The sequence below is a fragment of the Xiphias gladius genome, chromosome 17 (genome assembly GCF_016859285.1).
Source record: "Xiphias gladius isolate SHS-SW01 ecotype Sanya breed wild chromosome 17, ASM1685928v1, whole genome shotgun sequence".
Classification (NCBI taxonomy): domain Eukaryota; kingdom Metazoa; phylum Chordata; class Actinopteri; order Istiophoriformes; family Xiphiidae; genus Xiphias; species Xiphias gladius.
Genome location: NC_053416.1, coordinates 11,612,263 through 11,622,803, shown reverse-complemented (window position 1 = coordinate 11,622,803; position 10,541 = coordinate 11,612,263).

The following is a 10,541-nucleotide window of genomic DNA, read 5'->3' as shown; positions in this document are numbered from 1 at the left end:
GATGCTACTAAGAAAATGCTAATATAAATATATAGCCAAGAGAATGCTATTCTACAACTGCACATAGCCCAAACTTGTTAAGGGGCTTTTGTTTCTATGTTTATTTTCTTATGATTTTTTTTTTTTTCTATTTTATTTAAACATGGTATCACAGACAAGGTAAAAAACCACTTGTGTATATGCATGGGCAAGGCATCTTGTTATTTATTTTTGTTTATTTAAAATACAGATCAACATTAACTAATGGCTTAGTTTATTTGATATCAGCAGCAAAATGCTACGCTCAGTCTCTGTCAAAATATCTTCCATTCTCTGTAGATGTTTTATGAGATTAATTATGTCATTCTTCAAAATATGTTAGGGTTTCTGCAATAGCAATAAAACATGTCTCAGCGGACACACCATTTATTTAGGGGTTGAAAAAATACAAAAATTCAATCATATCTGTGTTCAGCATTGAAAAAATTAATTTCCGTTCACAGCATTGTAAATATTATCAAGTGTTAGAGATGTCAATATTATGTTTAAGCTTTGCAAAATGTAACTAAACGGTATGTTTATTGAATACATGGAAAAGTGAACTTTTTTTATTTAATTTATTTTTGTTTTTGTTTATGATACTTTCTACAAAAAGAGTATATACTGGTCTAATTTCACGCTTAAGTGACTGTTTCTCACCAAGTTAGTGTTCCATTCAAAGCTGCTTTCACAATGAAGTAAAATATTGTTCAACTGTGTGTTTGTGTACACACTGACGGCAACAACAGCAACAACAGCAACAACATCAACGGTGTAAACTGAGATTGACTAGTTATGAGTAAGAATGTAAAAATCATCTCAAATCCTGGAGTGCATTTTACATTTAGAATTAAAATACTCATTATTTACTTAATTTGTTTTTTGATCTTTTGATTATTTATGATGGGGCCTCGTTTGCCAAAACGCCATTTGTAACAGAGTACAGTTAGCATCACTTAAAGACAGGTGGGGCACATTGAGAAGGAGGAGAAGTGCCTTTTCCAGTTTCAGAGATGAGGCTGTGATGGCTATTACTTTGTTGATCGATGGCGCGTCTGTATTTTCCATCCCACTGTGTCCCCTGACCCTGTTTGCCATAGTCCCCATCTCCCTTCAGCTGAAAATTGAGACATAACACTCAGAAAGTACCAGCTACACTGCCTTCAGTATCACATGCCCGTTTGGACTCATTTGTTGCTGCTTGTTGGTGAGCAACAGCGAGAGACAGGGACAGAGACAGAAAGAGACAAAGAGAGAAAGGAGACGTTGAGTTGGAGTGGCACTGTAATCTTACTTTAGCCGGCGCTGTGTTTCGCACAGAGGACTTGTCTTGTAGTTCTATGATAGTGATGAAGATGAATATATTTTTGTAGCATGATGTCAATCCCTCTTCCGAGAAAAACCAACAGAAACTAACGCAAATGTGAAAAGAATGCTTTTGTTTTTGTCTTGAACATTGCTTGCTCTTTTTTCTTTTAACTTAGAAAAGACACACACTTTAGGTAAATGCTTCTTTTCTGATGTGGCACGTTAAGGTTTCTGAACAGTCCATTTTAAATTAAGTTAATGTAGCAATATTAATTAGCAAGGGCTTTTCTTAGGACCTGAACCTGACACTCAGTCTGGGAGTGATATCCATTGTAGCTTTACATTGACCCCTCCTACTTGTAGTTTCATCTGTATGCTGTACATAGAAATCTAGGAATTATTTAGATTTGTCAAAGATAACATTGCATTGCGCGTCCATCTGGCGTTCCGAAGCCTTTGGGTCCCACTCTAACTTTGTTTCACAAAATCTCCACATTTCTTGTTGGAGAGTGGGGGGACATTGTATTGCATTATAGGTTTTGGGTGTGCTTTCTTTGAATATGTTTTACAGGGCACTGAACAGGGCATGTAAGAGCTCTCTGTGTGTTTGTGCGCTGAGGTGAAGAGATCACACTATTGCCAGAGGGAAATAAACCTAACATTGGTGGTTGTTGCTATTGTTATTATTTGCATTATCATTATGACCCATACTAAACCTAACCCTTAATGGCAGACGTCTTTGCGAGCAGTCTACTGTTCACAGCCACTTAACCTACAAGCAGAGGGTCAAGGAACTGCAAAGTTCAGGGTGAAGAGTTGTATAAAGATATTTGAATTCTAAACTATTGTATGTATGTTTATTATCATGAAGAAAAAATATATATACATATGTAAAATACATAATGCATACAGTATTTGATTCTATTAATGAAGATATTAGCTAAGATGATGATGAATATTGTTTGTATTATCAACCTATTGTTATGCATTTTGCACATTTAGAAGAACAAAAACATTACATTTACGTAGTCAGCTTTGTGCTATGCAAGGACAGCTTTGAACCACATCATTGACCTTCTCTCCCTGACCATTGTGTTTCAGATTCTCAAGCTATTATACAAAAATACATTTTAAAAAAAAGCTTGGCTTTTATATCAGCTGTACATACCATTAGCTCTTTTTTTTAACCATGGCTATACAGGGTGACATCAAAGAAAACAGTGGATTATCTCTTTTGTTTGCGCATTGGATTTTTGTTGGTGGGTGAAGGGAAAATGGCTTTCATTGTTGATTGCACTTTTTCTCCAGAGACATGCAATAAACTGACTGAACTGGAAAAAAAAAACAGGAGCAAAACTGTAACAAGATCACCTTGTTAACAATATATCTGTTCACTCCTTGAGCTTGTTTGTCATTACAACAATGGAGGCAGGTGAAATGTTATTTTGCTAAAAGGATCCTTTTTGTCTATTTTGCTTTCCAAAGCTCAATGATATTACGGGGAGCGCCAGAGAGTTTTGACTTTGACAAGAGAAAAGTGAATTTTGTACACTTGCCTGCTGGGAATGTATGGAATAAGCCCCCATCTTGTACTCCAAGCAGGATCAAACAAATGCTCTAGACCGTTTACAAATATTTTTGAGCCAGGTCTGGTTTTGCTACACGTAATGCTCCAGAGAGAGGGAATGTGAAATACGAGGCACAGTGCAATCATGAGCTTCCAACTTTAACCTTCACACTCATATGCAGAGCATACATGTAAATATCACATTTGTAGGCACATCAGTCATTTATTTCATTATGTTTGATGCAAGGTCCATTGCAGATCTCAGCAGCACTTGCTTTACAACACTGAGTTTTTGGTTATTCCTAGATACCTACTGGAGTTTGTTTTTTTCTTGTATTTTTATCAAGCAAAATATGTTCTGATTTTCACTGAAATGTAAAAAAAAAACAACTAATTTTCTAAAGCACAAAGGTTGATTAGGGTAAGAGAAATTAGAGTGAAACTGTATACATATGGACATCAACATAGACATGCATACACTTTCAAAATGCACACAAACACACTACATGCTGTACACAGGAATGTGTTAGTAGTTCAGTGATACTTACAAAAGGTTCTGACGGATGTAGATGAAATGGTGAACCTTCTGTAAATGTTTTCTTTTGTTTCTTTTGGTTATGATATGGCCCTGTAGAATCTGATTCTCTGCATTAGTCTTTAAATAAAAAGAAAACAAATGAAAACCATGGCTATCCCTCTGTCCCTGTGCTGTGGATTACCAGACAAAGACAAAGGCACAGATCTTTGTTGGGTCTGGTTGAAGTTTACATCACAAGTAGCAAAAGTTGAAATCATATGTAATATGAAGTGTTTAAAAAAAGTGTCATTCTTTAGAACGTGTGTCACTTTTGTGTTTTTAAGACAGGACACCATATTTTTTGAAATTTGGTACTGATCTCCCCCTCAGGATGAACTGTAATCACTTAAGTTTTCATCTGGTGTCATCATTGGTTAATGACTAAATACCTGAATAACTAATGATATTCCCATCAGCCTCTGCTGTACTCTGTGTGTATTACTAATTAGCAAATGCTAGCATGCTAACACACTAAACTAATACGGCGAACATGGTAAACATCATACCTGCTTAACATCAACATGTACAGTCTTGTCATTTTTAGCATGCTAGCCTGCTGACGTTAGCATTAAGCCTGAAGTAACAGTGAGTCAAAGTACAGTCTAAAGTCTGAAGTCTGCCCCCATGGATGTTGGGTTAGATGTACTGCACATGTCAGAGCCCTTGTTGTTGATACTCACGAATACACAGGACAACGTTCCAGACTTTAAACGTTAACCCCACACCCCTAAGCCTAGCAGCATTTCCTCCATCCAAATTTTTAAAGATTTTTTTTTTTTCTTCCTTTATTTGACAGCAGGAGTCAAGATACACAGACAGGAAACACTGGGGGAGAGAGAGAAGGGTATGACGTGCAACGGCTCGGAGTCAAATTGCGGACATTGCGGTTATGTGGTTTGTGCCTTCACAGTTAGGCTACTGGGCCACACCCAGTATTAGTGAAACAACCAATTTTTTAAAAATCAGTGCAGTTGGTTTTCCGACTACATTCTAATGCATTATGCTACATCAGTGTTTTGTTTTTTTTCTGTAAGTCAGTCACACTAAGTATTTGCTTTCTTTTGATCTGTTTTTATTTTCTCCAAACTAAGCATTATTGGGTAGTTCTTGTTTCAAACTTCCAGAGATTGCTCGGCAGTCAAACAGTATTGTAAGGCCTTTTTTATTTTTATTTTTTTAAATTGCTGTTGCAGCTCCCTGTCGCAGGCATTTGTTGTAAAAATGTTATTTCCTATGCACCAGTAATTTTCTGCCAAAAAGTTCCAGCCAATACAGAACATGCATTAAAAAAAGCAGAACATATCAAAGCTTTATTATTATAATTATTATCATTAGTGGCAGTCAGAGTCGTAGTCATTGGTTTCAATTACAGTAATTGGCTGATTCCTGTCTTCAAGCCACGAAAAAGGCAGTCCAACCATCTCTGAACTGACATCTGTATTTTGTTCCTCATCACTTTTCTCCTCACTCATACCCCTCTTTTCTTGCCGCCTCGGCTCTAAGGCCTCCACCTCATCCCCGTCTCATCCCCTGCCACCCCGCCATGAGACTTCAGGTGCAGGGGAACGTGCGCTTCTTCCTTAAAAGCATGTGAGCTGCCAAGCCCTGAGACCGTTATGTAATAAAGCTGCTTCTCGCTGGCAGAAGAGCAGAGAGCGGAGGCTTTTTCTCTTTCTCTCTGCCTGGATCTCCTCCTCCTCCTCCCTCTGTCTCACTTATTCCCTCATGGGCATTGATTTGGATTGGGTGGGGAGTGGGGGGGCATGTCCGATTCAGTCTTAGGGACAGGACAAATTGTATTCCAATAGTTTCTGCCTCAAATATATATGCAGTAGATGTTTTTCTCTTGATATGCAATTTTTGGCATATTTGAATTTCATAAAAGCATTGTGTGGCTGACTATTGTAACTAGTGCAAACACACCTTCCCCTTTTAAGGCGAGAGTCTTTCTCCTCGTCTCCTACTTTACCTTGAAACTCCATTCAGAGGGGCATTGAAAGTCTTTCCATGAATCATGTTTTTGCAGGAATGAATGTAAATTCAACCAATCCTTTCATTATACACATGAGATTACAATTCCGTCAAAATGTAGCGATAGCTGCACAAAAAAAAAGGAAATCAGAAAAATGCTTACCAGTGGTCACACTTTTTAACATAAAATAATCCAACTCAGAATGCTGATACATGCTCAGATTAAAAAACAACATCTTAAATAAAGCAGCTTCCAATGGTTGTAATGTAAAAGGGACTTGGTAGGTTTCTCATGCAGATTTTCATACTGTAGGCCCAGTTAACACTCATCATTTCTCCTATCCAGGTAGAATGCAAATGCAATTTATTACACTTTTGTTTAGTTTTAGCCACATATATATGCATCTCTGGTGGCCTGATCACAAATCTGATTGCACTGATCTCTTGCTTTCCCATGGCTTAATGCAAATCTGAGTAGGCTCTACTCTGGTCCAGTAGGTGGTGGTAACTGACCTGAAGCTTTTTGTTAATGGCTACGAAAAAGCCAAAAAATAATGACCACCCAATCCAATAATGATGGGCTCGCTAGCTGACAGCTAGCTAGGGAAGTGACAGTCGTTTGTGAGATATTAATCACATGCACCACAGTGGAGAAGCTTTTTTTTGGGGGGGGGTTATATTTTACTTTGGAATCTATAGTTAAACAAAGCTGAATAAAAGCAGTGACTTCTATGAAGGACCAAGCTACAAACTTTTCAGAGCCACCCTACAGGCAATTAGCACGTTACGTGATTCCTTCATGGAATTTTGTTGATTAAGAGGGGGAAATGAGTGTTGCCTTTAGCCTAGTACTGCAAACAAAATAAATAATATAAACATAATTGTGAAATTTCTCATGTAAATCTCTGTCTCATGTAAGTTAACATTCTCCACACAGAGGCTTCAGATCGGCCAAAGGGGAGCGAGGAGTTACTCTGTCTTTCTAACACACATTCCAGGTACCTTGTGCCACATCCAATTCTCCAGGCTCTAAATTCTCAAGCTCTAGCCACATCAGGGACACACATCTCCTGAGATTTCTATTAGTTCTCTCCCTGGTTGCTCGTTTTTCTGTCTCTTTGCTTCAGCATCTCACTCTCTTCCATTGCCTGCTGTCTCTCTTTCCCCAATTACCCTTTGGAAGACTCTGCAGATTACTTGGCCAGGTATCAGGATCTGTGATTTGTTTTTCTCATTCAGTTGAAATGAATAAATGAATACGTAAACAGTGAGGAAAACACAATTTCAAGCAAAAGATAATTACTTTACGTTCTGCATCCACTGAAAGTAAATGCTTCAGTTATAAAGGTTCTGTGCCCAAGGACAGCATTGTTTTTTATTTTTTTACAAAATTTTTTATGTGCACATGTGCCGCAAAATGTTTATGTAAAATAGAAACTCCCTCACCCTAATAGGTTTTTTTTTTTTTTTCCTCAGGGTGGTTATTTTATAATAATTAAAATCAGTTATCTCTTTTTCTCAACAGAGCTTAAGGAGTCCATATTAGGTTGGAATAAAGGCAGCCTATTGCACTGTGAATTCCAGCCACCGTCAAAAGCTCTTCCTGAATAGAGTCTAGGATAAAAATTAAATGTTCAGTTCATAACAGCAAAATGTTAGGCAGTAATGTGAGGTAGTATTATGACACAACAGGCCGTTTTAGTGACCTTTTTATGGTGACTCAGTGAGACAGGCTGGTATAAGGAGGAACTCTTTACAGATTTTTGGTTTGTCTTTCCATGTGTTGTAACTTTACAGAGATGGAATGTAACAAAGTACATTAAGTCAAGTACTGTACTTAAGTAGAATTTTGAGGTACTTGAGGCGTTTCATTTTTATGTTAGTAACAATGTAGTTACATATATAGAGTATGTTTTTGTTTTTTGTTTTGTTTTTTTTGCCAGGTATTATCATCTTACAAAGTTGTTGTGACAAAAATTTCACCACATCCAGCAGACACAGGGCAAGCATTACCATTCATTTGGAGTCCTGTTTCTTTCCACCCAATGAGTACAAGTCCAATATTTACTCTCCTTTTAGCTCAGTTTTGTTTTCCACCACTTGTTGAGGCAAATGTCTGGCTCTTTATCTGCAAAATTCTCCACTACCAGCTTGTTAGTAACTTTGTAGTGTGCAGTGGTTTTATCAGAGCCCTTTCACTGAAAACATCTGCCGGCTGGAACTCGGGTTGATGAAAGCAGTGGGAGTCAACCATAAAAGTGAAGCTCTAGGCTCTACAACCAAAACATGAGCTGAAAGGCACTAAAATACTTTGTAGAGCCAATGGGAACTGCAGAGCAGAGTTGATAATTCTCTTTGGGTTCATTACTTTGAGTGATTCCTCCAATTACACATGGCCAATTGATCAATTTTTAATAGAAAAATATTGTTTCGTAAATATTTAAGCAAAGGGTCTGAAAACTTCTTATGATACTTCTTGCAAGTCTGTAATTTGTTCTTTTTTCAAATACTAGGACATATGATACCCAAATAAATGCTTTTCCGTATTGCTGCAGGGAGAATTTTCTATCACTGACTGTACTCCATGAGGATGGAAAACTCCTGGCTGGTGTTACTATAAAAAAAAAAAACTACTTCACCAAGGAAAAGCAACATTTCTACAGCGTGAGAAGTGAAATTATCACATCCATCAAATGTTCCTGATTTGACTTCCTGTGCTGTGTTTTCTGTTCTTGACATTCAACCCCAAACTGAACTCCAGAACTCTGCTTTGTTCATTTCAGCCTCACTGGACAATGGCCCAGTTTCCCTGAGGAGCTCTGTCGCACTGCATGAGATTTCCACAAATTACCAAGAAACAAAGCAGCCACATATGACGACAGTATCAACCTTAAATGTGATTCAATGCAAATACCACAAAAATGAAGTCCCTCTTGGGGGATGTTACCATTTGCAGCCATAATGTTGCATAGAACAAAGAAAATGACTTTCTAAACTTCTAAAAATTCTTCTCTAGGCAAAGCGATGCAGACTTTAGCCCATAAGCTGTTTTTCTTTGCAATAAAGATAATGTTAGTCATATAACATAACATTTGCAGAGCCTCTAAAGTGACAGGTTTATCTAAATGAGTTCGTCATTAAGTCATGGTTGAATGCTGCAGAACAGTAGGCATCTGCTAATGATGGTGGAAGCAGCCAAAGGCAGGACTCGTCAGTCCAGAGGAAAGACTGGGTGATGGTTGGCCTAAGAATGGGGCATTTTCTCTAGGCCATCATGATATCATCAGCGTATTGTCTTTCCTCCCGCAGCTCTCATTAGAACACAAACCTCTTCTTTTGTCTTCTCCCTTTCTATCTTCATATTTAAATTTACTTTCTTGGACTAGAGAGACTCTTATGCATTATGTCCACAGTTTTGTCCTTGTCTCTCATGTTGTTTTGAAGCTGGTAATGCAGGGGCATGTGAGATGATAAATTGATGAAAAGGAAGAAAATATCGACAAGGCTGAGTCAAGGTCCAGAGGCAGAAAATGTCAGAGAAGAAGGTAAGAATGAGGAAAATGGGAGGCAAAAAGACAATAGGAGGCAAATGGAAAATGCAAGGTTAATTAAAGTGGAAAGTAAAGTAGAAGAGGGACAGTGCGTGGGGATATAGTTATATGGGAGGAGTCAGTAGAGAGAAAAAAATCATCCGGGAAGGAGAAAAAGATGACACTGAAAATGAGTCGAGGGAAGGGCACAGAAAACCCCACAAATTAATTAGGGGTTGGAGAAAAGAGAGCAGAGATGTAATAGAGTATAAAGCCACTTGTATTACATCCAGTATGATAAAACTGTAAGGCACCTGAAAATAAAACACTGAAAGAAGCTCTTCTGAAAAATATATTGTAATTATTTTTGATGTTTGATCATGGTCTGAGCTAGTCTCTAATCAGCTTTGCCCTGTTGACTGTTCACATTTGCTTTCATCTCACCTGCCTTCATAGACTTCCCTAAACTTTTTCTTCTCAACTGCCTACTTCCTATTTTTTAAATGTTTTAATTACATATCTGCTTCTTCCAAATCACAAACTACATCCTCCTCCTCCACCTCTGAATATGCACAATGGACTTTAATGAGACAAAAGGGGCTTTGTAATCTACAAAATTGCTTTCCTTTTTTGTGGGATACACAATCAATTTGTTTGTAGGGTTATTTTATATAATGGAAGTTATGTAACATAATTAAAAGTTGCTGTTTTACCATCATTGGATTACATTTGCATGTTCCACTAGCCAGCCAAGCATCCTGAATCAAGAGATGCCTTAAGCTTGTTGCAATCCATGGTTATATTTAATAGCAGACAACAGAGGGGTAATTTATTTGGCTTACAGTACATCACCAAATGCATCCTGTTCCATTCATTTGCAAGTGAGGGCATTTTATGAATTAACTAGTTTTCTGACTGCTTACAGAAACAGCACTTCAACCCCACCAGTTAATAAGGGTCACAGACATATCATATAGAGTCATATGGAGCCCCTTGTTATTTTTTTTTTTACCAGTGCTAGAATAAAATTAGTTTTGCTCTTGTGAAATAATGGAACTTTAATAATTCCATACCGTAACTGTGGTATGCAGAACCCTTCAAGCTGCACCAACTAAATAGGTACACTCATTAAAATTACAAATTGTAACACTTCTATTGGCACTGCACTTTCTCCTTTTGTACAGCTGTATGGAAGTGCGTGTGGATTCAATGACCCCATCTGCATCATACAATCCACTTTTTGTAGTGATACGACTAGATTTATGCGGAACAAATTTGACCTGTTTGTGGTTTTGAAATCTTTTATTCCAAACAATGGCCCCGGCTTTAGTTTTGCTGCAGTAAGCTAGTTGGCTACACAGTCAGTAAACACTGCCTAATTCTTGAAGGTCAAAGCATAAATACTCTTGGATCCAATATGGACAATATGTTTGCTTGGTTCAGTGCGGGGCTATTTGGAACCATTTTTTGTTTGGAAATTACTCTATTTGCAGGGTATTATCAGAATGTGTGTGCTGTCAGCTGTCTTGTATTAATGTAAGCTCCGGCAGGCTTGTATAGTATTGACCCA